General features: G+C 46.5%; 1 protein-coding gene across 1 annotated transcript in view; it reads left to right on the forward strand.

Moving 5' to 3' along the window:
* The first annotated feature begins 1,727 nt into the window (after nucleotides 1-1,727).
* Nucleotides 1,728-21,369, forward strand: part of TMEM51 (transmembrane protein 51) — a 36,927-nt gene continuing 17,285 nt past the window's right edge. The window contains exon 1 of the mRNA XM_005293007.5: nucleotides 1,728-1,863. The gene's annotated coding sequence lies outside the window, so the exon portion shown is untranslated. The remainder of the gene's footprint in view (nucleotides 1,864-21,369) is intronic.

Consider the following 21,369-nt stretch of genomic DNA (forward strand, 5'->3'; position numbering starts at 1 on the left):
TCGCAAGGCGCTTTAGAAATTTCACTAGCTGCTAGTGCAAAAGAGTGGGACAGATGATACCATTCCCACCATCTGTCAGAAGGCAGGGACAATGTGGATTATCTGCAATATGGCCTATTTTTCAATTGAGAGAAGTGGATATCCTAAGTCAGGGGTAGCCAACCTGAGCCTGAGAAGGAGACAGAATTTACCAATGTACATTGCCAAAGAGCCACAGTAATACGTCAGCAGCCTCGCATCAGCTCCCCCTCCCTCCTCCTCTCCCAGTGCCTCCCACCCACTGGCAGCCCTCCCCAGATAAAATAGAATATCAGGGTTGGAAGGGATGTCAGGAGGTCATCTAGTCCAATCCCCTGCTCAAAGCAGGACTAATCCCCAGACAGATTTTTGCCCCAGATTTCCTAAATGGCCCCCCTCAAGGATTGAGCTCACAACACTAGGGTTAGCAGGCCAATGCTCAAACCACTGAGCTATCCCTCTCTCTGTTTTGTGGTGTGCAGGAGGCTTCACCAGGCTGAGCCCCCCCAGGATGACGGGGATGCTGAAACTGGTCTAGTGGGAAGGGTTGGGCCTGACAATGACTCACTCCATTTAGGTTGGGGTCAGGGTCAGGTCAGGCTTTAAAATTAGGCCCAAGCAGATCTATAATTGGCAATACTGAAATAAGTAAGAATAACTGTGTTGATCTGGCTCTTGAACACCTGCCACCAAGGCAGGCCTGCCAATGGGGGGGTGGGGAGGGCAAAGGGGGCAATTGCCCAGAGGCCCAGGCGATTTAAAGGGCCCGGAGGCTCCCGCCTGCTGCCATCAGCAGTGCAGCGCAGCTAAGGCAGACTTCCTGCCCGCCCTCACTCCACGTCACTCCCGGAAGCCGCCAGAATGGCCCTACGGCCTGAGCTCCGAGCGCCAACTCTGCAGATCCCATTGGCTGAAAGGTGTGCCAATGGGAGCTGTGGGGGCGGTGCCTGTGGCAGCAGCACATAGAGACCCTCTGGGCCCCCAACCTAGGAGCCGCTGCCAGGGGAGTGTGCCGGTCGCTTTCAGGAGCTGACCGAGGTAAGTGCTGACCCCTTCCTGCACCCCAGCCCCCTTCCCCAGCCTAGAGTCCACACCCAAGCTCCCTGCCCCACGAAGGGGGGATGGAGTGAGCAGGGGTGGGGCCTCAGAGAATGGTAGGGACAGGGGCATGGCTTCAGGGGTGGGGCCCAGGTCTTTGGCTTTGAACAATTAGACAGTTGGCAACCCTACCGGGTGGGCATGCAGAAGCCCTGGCCATGCTCGAAGAGCGCGCCCAGCAGCACTGCCCAAATGTCAGGCAGACCGCGTCTGTGGCTGGTGGGTGCGTGGGGACCCACTGACTGTTCTGCCCTGGGGCTGGGAATTGCTGCCAGCGGGCCTGCCAGAGGGGGTGGCACTTCAGTAGTGGGTCCCAGACTCCCAGTGAAAGGAGAGGTGCTATGGGGCTGTCAGGTAACACCCCTGTCCCCCGGGAAGCAGCTGTGGGAACATCAGAACCCAGCTCCCGCACTCAGAGCCCAGGCCTGGCTAGGGAGGCTGTAGGCACCAGCAAGGGCCACCTGGATCTCAGTCTGGGGACATCCCGGGGGCCGGCCCCGAGCCCACCCACTGGCTAGGGCGGTTCCGGGCTTGGCCGGCCGCCTGCACACGCCTCTCATGGCCGTGTCGGGAGGCTCTAGGACCCGGGCGCGGCGTCCAGGGGGCGTGGAGCGGCCGCGGGGAGGGCGCTGCTGGAGCCGCCCGGTTGCTTCCTGCTGCCGCCCTGCCATGGAGAGGAGGAGGCGGCGGCGCGGAGCAGCGCTTGGGGAGGGCCGTCGGGCATGGAGCGGCCCCTGGGGCGCGCAGGTGAGTGGGGCCCGGGCAGGACGCACTCCTCGGAGCCCGGTAACTTCCCTCGCGGACTTCGCTCCCCGTGCCCGGGGGAGGGAGCCGAGTCCGTCCCAGTCTGGCGCCTCCCGGGGGAAGCTGTGCCCTGACCTGGGGGCGCCTGGAGCCCAACCTCCGCGGGGCGCCCCGGCTCCAGGCAGGCTCCGAGCGCTCCCCAGTGGCGGCGCCTCCCCTGCCCGGTGCGCTCGGATCGCAGGGGGGCTGGACCCGCTCCCGGGCGCAGCCCCGCCAGCCAGGGGACTCCGCCGCTCCGGTGCGCCCTGGTGTCCCGTGGACGGGCTGTGCCACGGCCCGGCCCCGGATTCCCACGTCCTGCCCCTGGAGAAACCCGGCGCTTCTCCTGCGCGGCTCCCTCTTGTCCGCGCTTCCCGGACGGACTCGTTCCTCCGCCTTCGCCCGGAGTAACTCGCTCTCTTTCTCCTGCTGTAACACTTGGCCCCGGAGGCTGGGAGCAGGGTCCCTGCCGCACCGGGCTGTCCCGGCGGGCTTCTGCTTTGCATCAAAGGTGCTGGGTGGGATCCCGGCGTTCCTCCGAGTGGCTGTTCCGCAGGGCACTTGTAGACTTTCCTGGCAGCGATGCCACTTACGCAGGTTGTCTCGGATTTGAACCGAGAGCTTCCATAACAGGGCGGGCCGAACAGCTCCTTGGACTAGAAATGATTTGCACTGCGATCACTTTATTTCGTTAGCCAGAACTTGTCCTCCAAGCCCCCTATGAGCCCGGAGTGGCCAAATTGACCGACCTGCCGAGCCCCATATGAAGTTGGAGAGCCGGGTGCAACTGCCAGGGCTCGGGGTTTCTGCCCTGTGGCAGGGTGGTGTGGCTAGGGAGGTGCCGACTGAAGCCCTGAGCCCCAGCAGGTGCCTCCCGTTACCCCTTTCCCCACTGGGCAGAAGCCCTGTGCCCCATCAGCCTGCTGCAGGGCAGAAGCCATGAATCATCCGTCCCTGGGGACCCCAGTCTGGTAGGTGGAGAATGGGGGGACATGAGGGGCTCCCTGAGACACACTTGTGGCTCGCAAGCTGCAGTTTGGCCACCCCTGCTATAATCGGTGTTGCGGTTTGCCCGTTGGAAACAGCAGGACTTGAATGCCTTATTAATGGGAGTTCTCGCGATCAGTGGGTTTCACTGTAGGTATCCTTTTCAGGTACCTCTGCCGTATGAGAAAGGGTAGCCTTCTGTTTGAGGGATTCAGCAGGGACTCTGGAATCTGGATTCAGTTGCCTGTTCTGCCACCGACTCCCTGTGTGACCTCAGGCAAATCGCTAAATCTCTCTGTGCTGCCTCCATTCCCCACCTGTAAATGGAGATAGGATATTTTTTTCTCCCACCATTTATCTGATCTGTAAGCTGTTTGGGGGCAAGGACTGTTTGTTACAGTACATAACACGGTGGGGCCGCTATCCTGTTTTGCGTTTCTAGGTGTTACTGCAATACAAACAATAATACCTAAGGGCTAGGGTAGTAATTGCTATAGTATCTGGGTGTCAAGAGGGTATGAGAGGATTATTTCACTGCTGATATGATGGAGATCTACAAAGATGACTTAGGCATGTATATTACAACCTAGACGACTGTCCTGTCAATAAAGTTGCTCCCCCGCCCCTGAGCCGTATGTAATTCATTATCCAATCATTGCTTGGGTAGTTGATAATTCCGTGCAGTTTTATTAGTACTCTTTGTGGGCATGTGATGAGCACAGTTGAATTAGGCTAGAGAGAAAACTTGCCAGGGTGAAATGATGCAGAATATTAGGGAATTCTAGATGCTCATTAACTACTGAGGTGACTCTCGGGGGTACTTTCTGTATGCTACCTTGAAAGTATTATAGGGGAAAGATTGGAGTGGTTCCTTAACTTGAACAAGTTGGCATTACTATCTCATATGAGAAGATTGTGTGCCTAAGAATAGATTTATATCTAAAATTTCCCAAGCTGGTGTTTTCAGCATCTCTAGTGTGTTTTAATTCACCTGGTTATAGTGGAGTGGTTAATCAAAGAAGAAAATTTGCCTTACCCGCTAGCCAGGTTTCAGAGCTGAGGACAGAACTTCCAGCAAAAATACTGAGGAGGGATTAAACCATGTAATTGATTTATAGTGAACATACCCCCCTTCTGTAGGTGGGCAGGGGTTGGGAGCGGGCGGGGGGAGGTTGGAGTTTACTGAGATGAGGGATAGTAGAAAAGTTGCTGGGTAAAACATCTTTTTTGTATTAAAAGGGAAGAGAGACATCTGGGACCAGTTTGGAGCCAGGAGTCTGAAAGCTTCCTAGCTACGCTACTTGGCTTTTCCCAGTCTGATCCAGACCCTACCCACTGGCACTGGTGTAGGCTTCTGTGAATCATGTTGATTGTCTCACTCATGAATAGTGGAAGTCAGGGCATATCTGCACTGCCCCGTTGTTTGGACTACCGGGGAGTGAATAGCAGTGTGCACCAAAGTACTCTGCTAAAAGTTCCCTGTGTGAATGCTGCAGGCACAAGCCAAAAAGTCCTTAATTCACATTAACCCTCTTCAAACAAGATAACATTAATGAGAAATAGGAACTTTTTAGTTCTCGTCCATGGTGTCCACACAAGCGTAGCTCTTTGGTGTGCACTGTTGTTCACACCCCAGTGGTCCAAACTGCAGGGCAGTATAGACATGCCCTGAGTCTTATGACCACACTAGCAGATCTGCTCTTTACAGAGATTCTTTTCACATGTGTAACTGCAACTTTCATAGCCCTAATATTGCCTTCTAACTTTCTCTTGTTAAAAATTAATAACAACCACCTGGGAGCAAATAAAGTCCAGTTTAAAGTCAGCCCCACTCATGCCCAAAGACAAAGAAGGAGCAGCTGAAAATCCAAAAAGTTTAAAATACTCAATTTAAATACAGTATAAATAGAAAACTAGTCTCCTAAAATAGAGAGATGGAAACTGGTTTTACAACTCATGTGAAAAACCTGTTTTTTGAGCAACTGAGCATGTCAACTAAAGCAATCTTAGTACCATCTGTTGTTAGTATAGTGAGCTATAACTTCATAATGGTTCATTCTATCTTACTAGCTGATGGCCTGTCGTCTAACCGGGTATATCAATAAATTATATGGGGCTTATGGTTATTCTGCACGTCGGGTCATATTTCAGCATTCCAGCATGTCTGTGTGCTAGTACCTTTCCAAAGCGTGTCAGAATGAAGAATCATTCTTAGTTTATATTTATTGTTAGAAAATTAAATGGTGACCTTCCTTCTCGATTGTCTTGTGCTTTGTGTATTTCCTCACACCAGTGCAAAGGGGATGTGAACACTTCCTGATCAGTTGTGTTCAGTGCCCATTTGGCACTGATCTAAATGATAACACACAGTGCAAGGCAGTGGAGAGTTGGGCCTCTGGCTTTCTCTCAAGGGACCTTGTTCTGCATATGCTTAAGCACGTGACTGACTGTGAATGTGCTTGTGAACTTTTGCAGCAGTAGGGGCTAGAAGGAAAAAGTGGAACTGAGGTAGTCAGCAGAAATCTCCACTTGTCCAAGGCCAATTTGATTCAGTCTGTGGCTTTGCTTAAGGGAACTTGCACACAGACATATTGTGGGAGAACGAAACAAAAGGACTTCTGCCACTTGGTGTATTGTAATAGAAAGAAACCCAATTATGTACTGGGGTAAGGAGCCTAAGTCTAATTTTCAGAAGTGAATTAGGCACATATGTTTTATGAAGGTCTATAGGGTTTGGGATCTTAAGTTGCTTAGGGGCTTTTAAAAATGTTACCCTAGGTCTTTATTAGAAGCAAACCAGCTAACAGTTTTTTATAAGAACTGCTAGAAATGTTTCTACAATTAAAAAAAATCTAACGAAAGTAGCTGTTTTTAAAACCTATTAGTAACCCCCTGTAACGGAGTCACTGGGCAATGCTCTGGAACTATTCCATACGAAGCCAGTCAGGACTCGGGGGGAGCCTCCTCTCTGAGCAGACTGTCTCGAGGGCAAGAAGCTTACACAGCTTTGACCTTCCTGGGTCTGACCTCGGAGCATTCAGCATCCCCTTCTCACACCGTGCGCTTCCCACAGCGAGTCTGCACAGGCGGGGCTCCTGGGGAAGCCAGAGGGCCCTGCATCCCACCTCCACAGTCAGACGTGACTCTCAGCCAGCCAGTAAAACAGAAGGTTTATTAGACGACAGGAACACAGTCCAAAACAGAGCTTGTAGGTACAGAAACAGGACCCCCTAAGTCAGGTCCATCTTGGGGGCAGGGAGGCCAGACTCAGGGTCTGGGCCCTCCTCCATTTCCCCAGCCAACTCCAAACTGAAACTCTCCAGCCCCTCCTCTGGCCTTTGTCTCTTTCCTGGGCCAGGAGGTCACCTGATCTTTGTTCTCCAACACCTTCAGTTGGCACCTTTGCAGGGGAGGGGCCCAGGAGACAGGGTGTTGGCCATTCTCTGTGCAGACAGCATCACACTGGCCCTCCCAGGCTGTGCAACAATCACACACCCTTATCCTACCATCTAGATACTTAAGAAATGCATAGGGGAAACGGAGGCACCCACACAGTATTCAGAGAAAACATTATGAACATTCCCACTTTGTCACACCCCCTGAAACCCAAACTTTGCTGTACTAACAACCTGTTAGTGAAGCTGACTTTATTACCCAAGGGATGCAAAAAGCAAACAGAGAATAAGTAATAACAAAAAACTTCTAATAATGTAAGATGGTATTAATAACACAGGTGAATGTTTTAAGTTGACAGTAATGCTAATACAATTGGTAGTAGAAATAAATGCAAGCTTATTTCGTTCTAACAGTTCTTTTGGCAGGAGTGTGCGAGTCATGCGTGACAACATCCTAAAAGACTTTACTATGCAGTTTGGTTAGAATATTGTACATTCTAGTCCAATTTTTTTCAAAACGATCTTATCTTCAGCTGTAGCAGTGACAAATTCTGTCTGTTACAGTATTTAGAGAAGAGACAAGCCATTCCTTCCATTTGCTTTGAAAGTAAATGTGTTCCAGCGTACCGTCTCTCTACACTTGAACCTGCCTTGCCACCACTTAGATTCAAAAGCCTTCAGTCTTATGTCCTTTCGGTATAGAATTGAATTGTCTTAAAGTCAGACATTAACCTTTTTTCATCTCTTTCCTCTTATCATGTATTTCCCATTCCCTTTCCCCTAGATATATTGGAGACAAAAGCATTTGTTATGAGTAGATCATGCATGGGGGGGATAGAGAATTGGAAAATGCAGGTTATGAATAGTTGATGCAAGTGGTCATTTGAACAAATTACAGGAGCACACGGGACCAGCTGGTATGTACAGGGTTAATTTACTATTAGATGAATTAGAGGGGTCAAGTAGATGGTTCAACAGTCTCCCAAGGGATGTGATGGAAGCCCCATTGCTTGAGTCACTTTACATTCTCAAATGATTTATAGTTTTGTAGGGGCCTGGGCGGGACACGCTCCCCAGAGCCCGGTAACTTCCCCCGCGGACTTCGCTCCCCATGCCCGGGGGAGGGAGCCGACTCCGTCCCAGCGGCGGGGGGCCATTCACCCTGCCTGGCGCCTCCCGGGGGAAGCTGTGCCCTGACCTTGGGGGCACCTGGAGCCCTCCCTGTGTGGGGTGCCCCGGTTCCAGGCAGGCTCCAAGAAGAAGGAAAGAAAAAATGAGTTCAATATATTATTTGCATCTTGTAGGTACTTGTAAAATAATACATTGCCCGAACAGTATTTGGCCAACTATACAGAGCTGATCCAATAGCCATAGAAAAGGGTTTGAGTAAATTATTCGGAATAGCAGTGAAATTCATCCAGTGATTCCCTGACCACTGTTCCACTGTAACTGTTCAATGCATCTCTCTTGCTTTTGTTATTTCCCTCCTTTTTTTGCTTCCTTTTCCTGTAATAGGCCCTGGTCTATTTTTCCCCCTGTGTTGTCTTCAGTTTCTGTCTCTTTCCTTTTCCTCTCCCCTACACCTACATTCCACCACTTCTGTTAACATTTCTTTTCCTTTCTCTCACCCTCCCGTCCCCCAATTCTTGTACTTCCCTTTTCTAACTTATCCTGTCAGGCTCGTGCTCTCCTGCCACCTCTCCCCCACCCTCCGAACCCATCCAGGGACCCACCTGTAGGACTTGGAAACTTTACCAGGCACTTTCTCAGGCTAGAATTTCTCAGGTCTTTTACCCAAAGCAGACGATCACTTTCCTCAATCGGGGGTGTAACTCCAAATTTTGTGCCACTGAGCAAGGAATGAGTGAACTCATGCTGTGATTCAAGCAGATTTATAGTTCTGTGGCAATGCATCTTATTAGTTGCAACATGCTGTTAGTAGCTGGCCACCCTTGTCTCATGCAGTGACTTTTGGGCACAGTCGTGATAGGCAACTCCCTTTTTCAAAGCATTCTTTTGTCAGCGCTCTGATGAAGAACATGGTCAGGAGTGGTGACCGATGGGAGCTTCCTAGCAGTGTGAGAGTTTGAATGTTACTCTCAATACCTGATTTAATTTTAGCTGCTTTGTTTGCAAAATATTTAGTGTGCATAAAAAAAAGATGCAAAACCACATCTGATGTACAGAGGCTGTATTTATTCGGAAGCTAGGGGAATTGGTCTGGGAAACAAGGAAGGGCGGTGAGCTGGCAATTTTAATGTTTTGCAGAATATAGGAAATAGGCTTCTACTGGGAGGAGGAGATTGCAAGTGGAGATAGTGTCTAAAATTCTGAAGGGTACTGAAGGAAAATTACTTGGGAGACAGGATCAAGAGGAACATGGGGGTGGTGGGGTTCGATCCAGTCAGTCCTTTTAAGAAGAATGACTTTGGACCTTATTTATCTTGTTTTACTTTAGCTGGAAAGGGTAAAAAAAGACTTCGGAGGTGATGTAATACAATAGGAATCATCAAAATGCAGGAGGGAAGTGGCAGTGCTTTGAAAGATGACAAAAGTGCAGTTGAATTAACAGAAGGGGGGGAGACTAGGAGTGAGAAGGCACCATAAGAACGGCCATACTGGGTCAGACCAACGGTCCATCTAGCCCAGTGTCCTGTCTTCCAACAGTGGCCAATGCCAGGTGCCCCAGAGGGAATGAACAGAACAGGGAATCATCAAGTGATCCATTCCCTGGGGACACCATCCCTGCCCATCCTGGCTAATAGCCATTGATAGACTATCTTCCATGAATTTATCTAGTTCTTTTTTTGTAATCCTACCATGCTGAAGGGGACAGTATAGTAAAGAACTGGAGAAGGCCTCGGACCAACCCCAGCATTTATGGCTACATAAGATGGCTGACACTTTTAATGCCTCACAAGCATAAATGTAAAAGCCAACACATTATGGAAACTGATTTGTGAAGAGTTCTGTAACCCAAAGAACAGTAACCGTGGGACAGTTTTCCATGGACACAGGAGCAAGGAGTTAGAGACGCTTAGACATTGTATGAAGTGAGTGATTCCATACAGCGGCAGAGCTGCACGGACAGACAAGAAGGTACAGTCTGCTCTTCAGGGGTTTACAGACTGGAGCTTTTCCTAGGTTAATCCCAACCTAAGGGGCCAGTTTCTTGGGGGAAAGGGGGCTAAGCCTAGTCATGTTCAATGGATTTTGCTTCTGAACACATTCCCAGGAGTGAGGGTTCTAAAGCGCAGGGGGTGGCCTTGGTGGTCGAGAAAGCAATAAATAAACCTCCGCTCATGTGCTTCCTATACAACCCTGGTCATCGCACCTGACAGAATGGGATTTTGGGAGGCCTTCCACCCCCTTCTTAAAAGCACAAGGTAAACAGCAGTGAGTTTTGGATCAAGTCATGAAAGTTGCCAAGAAGGCTGATGGCATTTTGGGCTGTATAAATAGGGACATGATCATTCCCCTCAATTCGACATTGGTGAGGCCTCATCTGGAGTACTGTGTCCTGTTTTGGGACCCACACAACAAGAAGGATGTGGAAAAATTGGAAAGAGTCCAGCGGGGGGCAACAAAAATGATATGGGTGCTGGAGCACATGATTTATGAGGAGAGGCTGAGTGAACTGGGATTGTTTAGTCTGCAGAAGAGAAGAATGAGGGGGATTTGATAGCTGCTTTCAACTACCTGAAAGGGGGTTCCAAAGAGGATGGATCTAGACTGTTCTCAGTGGTATCAGATGATAGAACAAGGAGTAATGGTCTCAAATTGCAGTGGGGGAGGTTTAGGTTGGCTATTAAGAAAAACTTTTTCACTAGGAGGGTGGTGAAGCACTGGAATGGGTTACCTAAGGAGGTGGTGGAATCTCCTTCCTTAGAGGTTTTTAAGGTCAGGCTTAACAAAGCCCTGGCTGGGATGATTTAGTTGGTGCTGGTCCTGCTTTGAGCAGGAGGTTGGACTAGATGACCTCCTGAGGTCCCTTCCAACCCTGATATTCTATGATTCTATGACAATTTGGTGCTGAAGATAAGTGACAAAGTGATATGTAGACTCAGGATAGTCACTTTGGTTTGAAATTAACTTAATGTGTTCAGAATAGCAGCTGTGTTAGTCTGTATCTGCAAAAAGAACAGGAGTACTTGTGGCACCTTAGAGACTAACAAATTTATTAGAGCATAAGCTTTCGTGAGCTAGAGCCCACTTCTTCGGATGCATATAGAATGGAACATATATTGAGGAGATATATAGACACACATACAGAGAGCATGAACAGGTGGGAGTTGTCTTACCAACTCTGAGAGGCCAATTAAGTAAGAGGAAAAAAAAACTTTTGAAGTGATAATCAAGCTAGCCCAGTACAGACAGTTTGATAAGAAGTGTGAGAATACTTACAAGGGGAGATAGATTCAATGTTTGTAATGGCTCAGCCATTCCCAGTCCTTATTCAATCCTAAATTGATTGTATCTAGTTTGCATATCAATTCCAGCTCAGCAGTCTCTCCTTGGAGTCTGTTTTTGAAGTTTTTCTGTTGTAATATAGCCACCCGCAGCTTCTGTTGACAGATATTGCCTCATGCACCTTGTCAGTCAAACCATTAGGCAATTGGAACAGACTTCAGGAATTTAGGATTTCCCAAACAGGGCAGCACCTATTCTGCCATGACAAGGCAAAAGATCTCAGGTTGCAGGATTCTTTGGCTACAAAGTTGCAGTCTATGGGTCATTCATTTGCAAGGGATAAGTAACTAATTATTTGGCTCAACTGGTGAGGGATTTTACTTTGCTTAATGTCTTTCTGATTTCAGAGTTTAAAAGGAAGTACTTGTTGGCTGGCATATGGGAAGTTCTTCTTGGTGAACCGAGATGGGTGGGGGCAAGGGCACTAGACCATTAATTTCTGCAACATTTGTTTCTGGTAAACAGAAAATCATTCTCTAGCCCTTAAAGTTGTAAAGCACCTTGCAGGTGTGAGAGCCTGTTGTCAGTTTGAGTCTCCACAGCTGGAGAGCCCCAGCGCAAACTGACAAGCCTACTGCAATTTCACTCCGTTGGTGCTTGGCACAGCTGTGAGCAATGGAGACTGAGGAAGAGAGAGGAGTGGCTGATGGAGCAGCTAGAGGCTGTGGGCACCTCCAAGTACTGCAGACTTCCCATGCCTAAGTCACAAGGCTGTGGAAGAGCTGTAACAGGGGCGATTGCTCCTCCCCACTTCTACCAGCAAGGTATGGCAAAGGGGCTTCAGATTTGGCAGCCTCTGCTTAACTGTATCTGGGACAAAAGAGGCAGCCTGCAGGCAGGGCCTAGGGACGTCATTCTGATAGCACCCACACTTTCTGGGAATAGGAAGAGTGCTGGAATTTCTAAGTTTCTCATATGGCTGTTTTCCCTGGAGCTGACTGGTAAGCTACTTCCTCCTCCAGTGTGGTAGCTGTGTTAGTCTGTATCAGCCAAAACCATGAGGCGTCCTTGTGGCACCTTAGAGACTAACACATTTATTTGGATATAAGCTATGAAGTGGGTTTTGGCCCTCGAAAACTTGTGCCCAAATAAATTTGTTAGTCTCTAAGGTGCCACAAGGACTCCTCATAGTTTTTCATTCTCCAGTGTGTCACTTGACCAGTTGATTTGACTCCTCTAGCTAGCAGAAAACAGAGTTTTTGAGCCCTGGTTAGTGCATTTTCTCTCGTTTATAATGATTCAATCTCTGCACTAGAGGAGTGTGCGAGACAGCTGGGCAGGCTAATGAGGTCAGGCTGTCCTGCTTGTTTGATGTGCAAAAGGCGTTGAAAGAATATTCATAAAAGGGACACTGAGAGCTAATGGATCACTTACATTGTTGTAAATTGGTGCAGGCATGCTCTCTGCTACTCCCACTGAAGTGTAACATGGAGATATGTACGCTTCTTAAATCAACCTGCCAGTCCTCGCTGACTCTAAACTGGTTAGGTTGTTTTGCATGTGCTGCAGGTAAAATGCAGTCTGACTACTTCATTTCAGACTTCGGGGGGATTTAATTTCCCATCCCCGGGTCAGTAGATCATGCCTTCCCAGCATGATGTGCTTGAATGAAAACTGCAGACATTTCGTCAGTGTAGCTGCCTGGAAATGATCACCATAAATCAACGGAAGTGTTTTTTCGTGTGAAGTTAATTTACAATGGGCAGTTCTGAATCTAGTACAGGATTGCAGAAGAGTGTTAAAATCCATCCTAATTTCATAGTAGCTTGCTGGTTGTTGACTTGTTTAAATTTTAGAGTTGACTTAAAAACATGGAACACTGACATTTTTTCTTCTGCTGACTAAGACAATATTTAAAGCAGAATAATGTGTAGCCTCTTCTATAATATAATACTGCTGGTGTCCAGAATCGTATCCCTTTCAATCAAAATGGCCAACCCAAGTGCTAGGCTTGAAATGCCAATAGCGATTACACTTTTAAAAACACCACTTAATTTTAAAGAACTGGATCTGACTAGTAAGACTTGCTAAAGATCATTCTTATTCTTTAGCTGATGGCAGTGGGGGTTAGGAAGGAAGTTTTACCTATATATAGCATTGCATAATTGACCCTATTGAGTACCTGACTTTTTTAAAGAGTCTTTCTTCCCACTCCTCCCTTTGAAGCATCAGGTTTTAGCAGTTGGCAGATGGAGGCTATCCAATCTGATTGACTAGTCTGCGCTGTTACCTTATTACTTATTTATATCACTTTCACCATCATAGCTATGGCAACTACTGTGTTAAGACCTGGTGAACCTAGACTGAGTACAATGGGTGCCGTATCTGTCTTAAGAGCAGGGATCGCTCTTTGCTCAAGTTCAGGCGCATCTTGGTTCTCCCATTATTTGTGCTCTTTATAATACACTAGTGGCCACAGCTGCTCGTCAGGATTGGGGCCCCATTGTGCTATTGGCAAAACAGATCCACCAGTTAATAAACCAAACTTGTTGCACAATTCCTTATCTGTGTAGGGTGATAACTGGTCTAAATTAAGGTGGATCTATAAGGCCATTTGTTGAGAGGACTAACGGGATAACTTTTAAAATATTTGGGAGGAATGGGAAAGGTTTTGGAATTTGCGTGTGGTATGTAGAATTTTGGCAGGAAGTGGAAGCATTTAAACTTGTAAAAAATGTAATTGTTCCTCAGAATTATATTAATGCCTGTGCTAATTTGAAACCAGTAATTGAATGAGCCAAATATAAGCCAACCCTGCCCTACGTATACTTTCCCTAAATGCTATTCTGCTCCATTAAAGTCAATGGAATTACAGACCCACTTACCCGAGGCCTCGAGTGTTCCTTATGGACTGGCAGGTATAATTATAGGTTTGGTAGAGTTGAGATTGGCTCTTCAAAACATGTTCCCTTTAAGGTAAGTGGCTTATTTCTTTTCTCCAGATCTTTATGGAATAATGTACTCAACATGTACATTGCAATGGCTAAAACCCATCTGCCCTGCTACATGCAGCACTTTCTGATTCACACCTTTATGGAAGTGGATTTAGAAATCTTGATCCTGCTAAGGAATAATGAGATGAATGGATTTCCAGAAGCTCTTGGATCAGGAAAGAATTGGTGCACTTTAATGAGTGCCTCTCTGGCTTGCTCCTGGAAAAAGCACACAAGAGCTTAACCTTGGCCATGTATATCTTCAGTATTAAATTCTTAAAATCAGCTTATCCTCATTATGCATGGGGTTCCACTGTTGAGTGCATCCTGTTCCTGGCAATGAGAAGCATGCAAGGGAATCCTGACCTCTGGTTCATTGTTGTATTAACCCTCTGTTGAATTTACTGTTCCTCGTGGAGTCGAATCCTTCTACAAATCATGACTGTGCATAAAATGGGTAAATGCAGATGACTGCTGCTAAAGAACCCGCTAATGGAGCCAAAGCTGATCGGCATTTGCAGTATTAATAAAGACTTCTCCAGCTTGTTCAGTTCCACCTCATACAGAAAATAGCTGTGGAATAGCTACTAAACATGAAAACGGAAGGTAGCTGCATTTTAATGTAAGCCTAGGGGACTAATCAACTGCAGCTTCCATTGGCTTCAATGGTAAGTGAAGCCAGGGCTTAGCACCTCCGAAATTCAGGCCCCTACTTTACATTTGTAGTAGATTTGAAGAGGGGTAGAGTAAAATGTATTGGATAATCTGACCCTGGGTCTCCTAACGGCAAGTGAACTCTGCGGACTTTGTTTGTTTTTTAACTTCCTAGTAAACATCTGGGGATAAAGCCTTTCAATAATGCCAGCTTTTGAGAGGTACAAACTCTATGATGTCTGTTCTTTGAGTCTATAATGCTTTGACAGATCTAAGCCAATAAACATTAAGGCTGGAATTTTTAAAAGAACCTACGACACTCGACCCCCACTGACAATCCCAGCTTAAGCCAGGGGACCCCTTGTGACACTGCTTCCCATATTTTTTGTAGTAATATGATATGATTGTGATATAATCATAATATATTTTATGCCAGGTAGGTCATGTGAGATATCATTGGAAAGGTTATGATTTATTGAATATGATTATCCTATTCATATGCATGTATCATTTCTGTATCTGAAGTTAGGAATGTTGACTAGGTATCTGTAGTACAAATTGTGTTTACACATGGGGAACGCCCACTAAACAGAATGCAGTCAGTCTAGATGGGTAGCTGGGAACAAGTCAATGGACCATTAGGGAGAACAATAGGTCTTAGAAGATGCTAATCTCCCGCCTTCCTGGGAAGTCTTCCTGAGGATGTTACAACCAGCCTTTGAGTTATGGCTGCAGGGTCATGTGATCAAGACACCTGGTACTGGAATCCATCTTGAAATGCCAGTGTTTTTCCACTGACTGGCATGGGAACTAAGTTTGGAAACAGAGTTCCCACCATATGTAAAACCTATTTAAGGCAGGGGAGTGGCATAATCGTGGTTCATTCTTCACTGAATCCCCGCCCAGGATAACTGCTTGAAACATTTAAGAAACAAAGACCGTGGGGGGGGAGGTGAAGGACTGAGCCTGGGCTGGAAGGGTGTCTAGCCTGTGAATGAAATATCTGAAGTTTTTAATCTGCAAGCCAGTGCAGCTGGCCTTCAAGAATCTCTGCAATCTGCCTAAAACAACATTTAGGGTGAGAATTTGCTACTTGTAACCAGTATCTTAAGCTTAGAGTGCATGTTTATTTACTAAAGTAATCTTCCTTGAGCTGTTTGCTAACCCTTATAATCACTTAAAATCTATCTTTTGTAGTTAATAAACTTTTGTCTAAACCCATAACTGTGGAATTCATAACTGTGAGGCAAAAAGCTGTTGCATCTCTCTCTCCACATTTAGGGAGAGGGTGAATTTTATGAGCTTACGCTGTACAATTCTCTGTGCAGTGCAACACCGTACAATTTTGGGTCTACACTCTAGAGGGGGGCGTGCACTTGAGTACTGGACAATTCCTTCGCTGAAGCCTTCCCATGCAGGGGCTAGTCAGAAAGCCTGTTTGCATGTCACAACAGCTGGGTTTGTCCCTACCTGTATGTGTGCTGGTGGAAGTGTCAGACTGGGAGCAGGTCTGCAGCTTGTCAAAGCAGTACAGTTAAAGGGAGCCCAGGCTGGTGGGTCAGGCAGGCTCAGTGGTTCCCCAGTTCCAGGTGGCACCCCGGAGGAGGGGGAACCTGTCACACCCATTACCCAAGGAAAATTAATATGCAATGGAATCCAGGCTGTGACCGATAAGGCAATTTCCTGGCCTTGAAAGACCTTACTGTATTGTATTATTATGGGCTGCAATTGCTTGTAACCTCTCTAAGGGGGCAGATGTTTAACCATCATAGAATATCAGGGTTGGAAGGGACCTCAGGAGATCATCTAGTCCAACCCCCTGCTCAAAGCAAGACCAATCCCTAGACAGATTTTTGCCCCAGATCCCTAAATAGCCCCCTCAAGAACTGAACTCCCAATCCTGGGTTTAGCAGGTCAATGCTCAAACCACTGAGTTATCCCTCCACCATATGACAGAGGTCAGACCTGGAAATTCAAAAGACTATACTGAAAATGTGCCATCCAAGAATGGACTTTTGGGACAATAAGCGTTAATGGATTTCCCGCGGAATCCCTACGGCTCGCCCCTCATGCAAATTATCCAACTTCAGTTATGCAAAGAAACAGTCTTTTGAAGCTAAGCCTGAGGAGAGAGGGCCTTTGTCTGCTGATTACCTGTTATGGAAGGCCAAGATCAAAGGCCTGAGCTGTATAAAGAAATGGCTGATTTTCCCAACCTTTGTTCTGGTTCTGGATCTAAGACAGATAAACTATAATCACAGAGAAAACCCAGTATGGGTTCTGAAGGACTAAAATCCACTAGAGCACTATGTTACAGCTGGGGGAGTCCTCTGGTAAGCATTTTACCATGTGTGTAGGTTCTTTTATTGTTTCAATATATTTCTCTGTAATGATTTTACCTTAGGAATAAATGTGCTTGCTTAGAAGGAGCTGTGTGGTGACTTTTATAACTGCAGGAAATACACTAGTCACAGCCTTTGAATAGAAAGCAAAATGCAGGCACTGGCCTGTTTAGGCAGTTGGACTTGCTCTGGATATCACTGTGTAAACTCATTGAACTGTGCAGAACTTAAAACCCCCAGTCCAAAGGGAGTGAGATGTGGGTCTCTGTCCAAGGGACGTGACTGCTGGGAGCTGGAAACTGTTAAGTGGGTGCCCTCGAGGGATTCGTGAGGGGGAAGTACAGGCACAGTTGCTTTGAATCTGAGACACTTGCTCTTGGCAACAAAAAGAAAATACAATTTTGGTATTTTTTTGTTTAGCGAATGACTCACTCAAACTTCAGAGCAGCTATCTGGCAGTGTTGTACTTGTAAACCACAGTAATTTAACTTTCTACATGGCAATCCATTCCCAAAGCATGCCCACGCATTGCATTACAGTGGCATTATCTTTCTGGCCAACATTTTAAAGTTGTAAAATTTATCTACATAGGTTCTGGTATACCTTTTTTTATTTATTGCATCCTCAAGGTTCAAATTCATCAATGGCCTAAAGAGTCCACTGTAGTTACAGAGTGCTTAAATCTGTAGTGTGCAGGCTAACGGGAAGTCTGACCACGGTGGTAGCAGAAAGCATAGACGACCAATCCCCCCTCCCCCCCCCTTTCTGCCAGGCTATAACTGTCTTCTTTTAAACTGGATTAGTCATAAATTGTGCAAACTACAGTAAGTACAATTTGTTGCAGCAAATGATGGGCTTATCTTCAGCAATTCGGGGGGGGGGGGGGGGAGGGGGGTTTATACCTGGCATCTTAGCTTAGATTCCTCATTTACTAGCATCAATGGCAGATTTGTCCTTCATGTCCGGGAATGCCTAATTTAATTCAGTGGTCTGATGGGTAGACTCCATCTCTGCTTTAAGAACAGGAGTACTTGTGGCACCTTAGAGACTAACAAATTTATTTGAGCATAAGCTTTCATGGGCTAAAACCCACTTCATCCTTGATGATTCGCTGGAGAGGTTTAGGGTATTGTAGTCGTAAGAACGCTTGATAGAGATCTTGTAGATGTTTGTCTATCAACATTCTTACAACTACAATACCCACCTGGTGAAGTGAAGAAACAGATTGACAGAGCCAGAAGAGTGCCCAGAAGTCACCTACTACAGGACAGGCCCAACAAAGAAAGTAACAGAACTCCACTAGCTGTCACCTTCAGCCCCCAACTAAAACCTCTCCAGCGCAGCATCAAGGATCTATAACCTATCCTGAAGGACAATCCATCACTCTCACAGATCTTGGGAGACAGGCCAGTCCTTGCTTACAGACAGCCCCCAAACCTAAAGCAAATACTCACCAGCAACCACACACCAAAAACACTAACCCAGGAACCTATCCTTGCAACAAAGCCCATTGCCAACTCTGTCCACATATCTATTCAGGGGATACCATCATAGGACCTACCAAAGTACCAAAGTGAAGTCAGAGAATGTAGAGAGAGAGTGAGAAAGGCCAAAGGCCGTGTAGAATTGGACCTAGCGAGGGGAATTAAAAGCAATAGTAAGAGGTTTTACAGCCACATAAACAGGAAGAAAGCAAAGAAAGAAGAAGTGGGACCGCTGAAGACTATTGCCGGAGAGGAGATTAAAGACAATCTAGGCATGGCGCAATATCTCAATGAATATTTTGCGTCGGTGTTTAATGAGGCCAATGAAGGGATTAGGGACACTAGCACCATTACAGAGGGGCGTTCGGGATGGGGGATTACCGTATCCGAGGTAGAAACAAAACTTGAACGCCTTAATGGGGCTAAGTCGGGAGGACCGGACGATCTTCATCCGAGAATATTGAAGGAATTGGCGCGGGAAATAGCAGGCCCGTTAGCGATAATATTTAATGAATCTGTAAACTCGGGGGTGGTCCCGTTAGACTGGAGAATAGCTAATGTGGTTCCTATTTTCAAAAAAGGGAAAAAAAGTGATCCGGGTAACTACAGGCCTGTTAGTTTAACATCTGTAGTGTGTAAGGTGTTAGAGAAAATTTTGAAGGAGAAATTAGTTGAGGACCTGGAGGGTAGTGGCAATTGCGATAATTTACAACATGGTTTTACGAAGGGCAGATCGTGCCAAACGAATCTGATCTCCTTCTTTGAGAAAGTAACGGATTTATTAGATAAGGGAAATGCGGTGGACCTAATATACCTGGATTTCAGTAAAGCGTTTGATACTGTACCCCATGAAGAATTATTGGTTAAACTGAAAAACATGGGGATCGATTTGAAAATCCAGAGATGGATAAGGAATTGGTTAATGGGGAGAATGCAGCGGGTCGTATTGAAGGGTGAACTGTCGGGTTGGAGGGAGGTTACCAGTGGAGTTCCCCAAGGTTCGGTTCTGGGACCCATTTTATTTAATCTATTTATAACTGACCTCGGAACCGATTGCAGGAGTAGGCTGGTAAAGTTTGCGGATGATACGAAGGTGGGAGGCGTTGTAAATTCGGAAGAGGATAGGGATATCCTGCAGGGAGACTTGAATGAGCTTGTGAATTGGAGTGTCAGAAATAGGATGAAATTTAATAGTGAAAAGTGTAAGGTGATGCATTTGGGGATGACCAATAACAATTTTAGTTACAAGATGGGGACGCATTGGTTAGAAGTAACGGAAGAGGAGAAGGACCTAGGGGTCCTTGTAGACCGCAGGATGACTATGAGTCGACAGTGTGACGTGGCGGTGAAAAAAGCCAATGCTGTCTTGGGATGCATTAGGCGAGGTATATCTAGTAGGGATAAGGAGGTCCTGCTTCCGTTGTACAAGGCGCTGGTGAGACCTCATTTGGAGTACTGTGTGCAGTTCTGGTCTCCCATGTTTAAAAAAGATGAACTCAAACTGGAACGGGTGCAGAGAAGGGCCACTAGGATGATCAGAGGAATGGAAAACCTGTCGTATGAAAGGAGACTAGAGGAGCTTGGGTTGTTTAGTCTGACAAAGCGAAGGCTGAGGGGGGATATGATTGCTATCTTTAAATATATTAGAGGGATTAATACAAGGGAGGGAGAAGAATTATTCCAGCTTAGTACTAATGTGGATACGAGAACGAATGGATATAAACTGGCCGTGGGGAAGTTCAGGCTTGAAATTAGACGAAGGTTTCTGACCGTTAGAGGGGTGAAATATTGGAACGGCCTTCCGAGGGAAACGGTGGGGGCGAGGAACTTGTCTGGCTTTAAGATTAAGTTAGATAAGTTTATGGAGGGAATGGTTTAATGGTAAAACATAGTTGTCAAGGAAAACCAAGCAATGGTAGGTAAATAGCATAATGGCTAAAAGGGGTCAGGATGGAGACTCTTGCCTATATGCTCGGGGTCTTACTGATCGCCATATTTGGGGTCGGGAAGGAATTTTCCTCCAGGGCAGATTGGCTGAGCCTCTGGAGGTTTTTCGCCTTCCTCCGCAGCATGGGGCAGGGATCTCTAGCAGGAGGGTCTCTGCCGATTGAGGTCACTAATAACAGGATTGGGGACTTCAGCAGCAGAGTCCAGGGAAGGGGCGGGGACGGTTTTATGGCCTGCAGCGTGCAGGGGGTCAGACCAGATGATCATAATGGTCCCTTCTGACCTTAAAGTCTATGAGACTATGAGACTATGAGACTACAGACAGCCCCCAAACCTAAAGCAAATACTCACCAGCAACCACACACCAAAAACACTAACCCAGGAACCTATCCTTGCAACAAAGCCCATTGCCAACTCTGTCCACATATCTATTCAGGGGATACCATCATAGGACCTAATCACATCAGCCACACTATTAGAGGCTCGTTCACCTGCACATCTACCAATGTGATATATGCCATCATGTACCAACAGTGCCCCTCTGCCATGTACATCGGCCAAACCGGACAGTCTCTATGCAAAAGAATAAATGGACGCAAATCAGACGTCAAGAATTATAACATTCAAAAACCAGTTGGAGAACACTTCAACCTGCCTGGTCACTCGATTACAGACCTAAAAGTCACAATATTACAACAAAAAAACTTCAAAAACAGACTCCAACGAGAGACTGCTGAATTGGAATTAATTTGCAAACTTGACACCATTAAATTAGGCTTAAATAAAGACAGGGAGTGGATGGGTCATTACACAAAGCAAAACTATTTCCCCATGTTTATTTTTCCCCCCTACAGTTCCTCACACCACCTTGTCAACTGCTGGAAATGGGCCAGTTTGATTACCACTACAAAAAGTTTTTTTTTTTTTTTTCCTCCTCTCCTGCTGGTAATAGCTCACCTTAACTGATCACTCTCATTACAGTGTGTATGGTAACACCCATTGTTTCATTGTGTGTGTGTGTGTTTTCCTACTGTATTTTCCACTGCATGCATCCGATGAAGTGGGTTTTAGCCCATGAAACCTTATGCTCAAATAAATTTGTTAGTCTCTAAGATGCCACAAGTATTCCTGTTCTTTTTGCGGATACAGACTAACACGGCTGCTACTCTGAAACCCTTCTTTGCTTTGTGACTTCCCGTAGAACCCCATATTCTAGTTTGCAACATAGGACTTCAAATGATGTGTACCCCTGCAATTC

Source organism: Chrysemys picta, chromosome 21 (genome assembly GCF_011386835.1).
Source record: "Chrysemys picta bellii isolate R12L10 chromosome 21, ASM1138683v2, whole genome shotgun sequence".
NCBI classification, from domain to species: domain Eukaryota; kingdom Metazoa; phylum Chordata; order Testudines; family Emydidae; genus Chrysemys; species Chrysemys picta.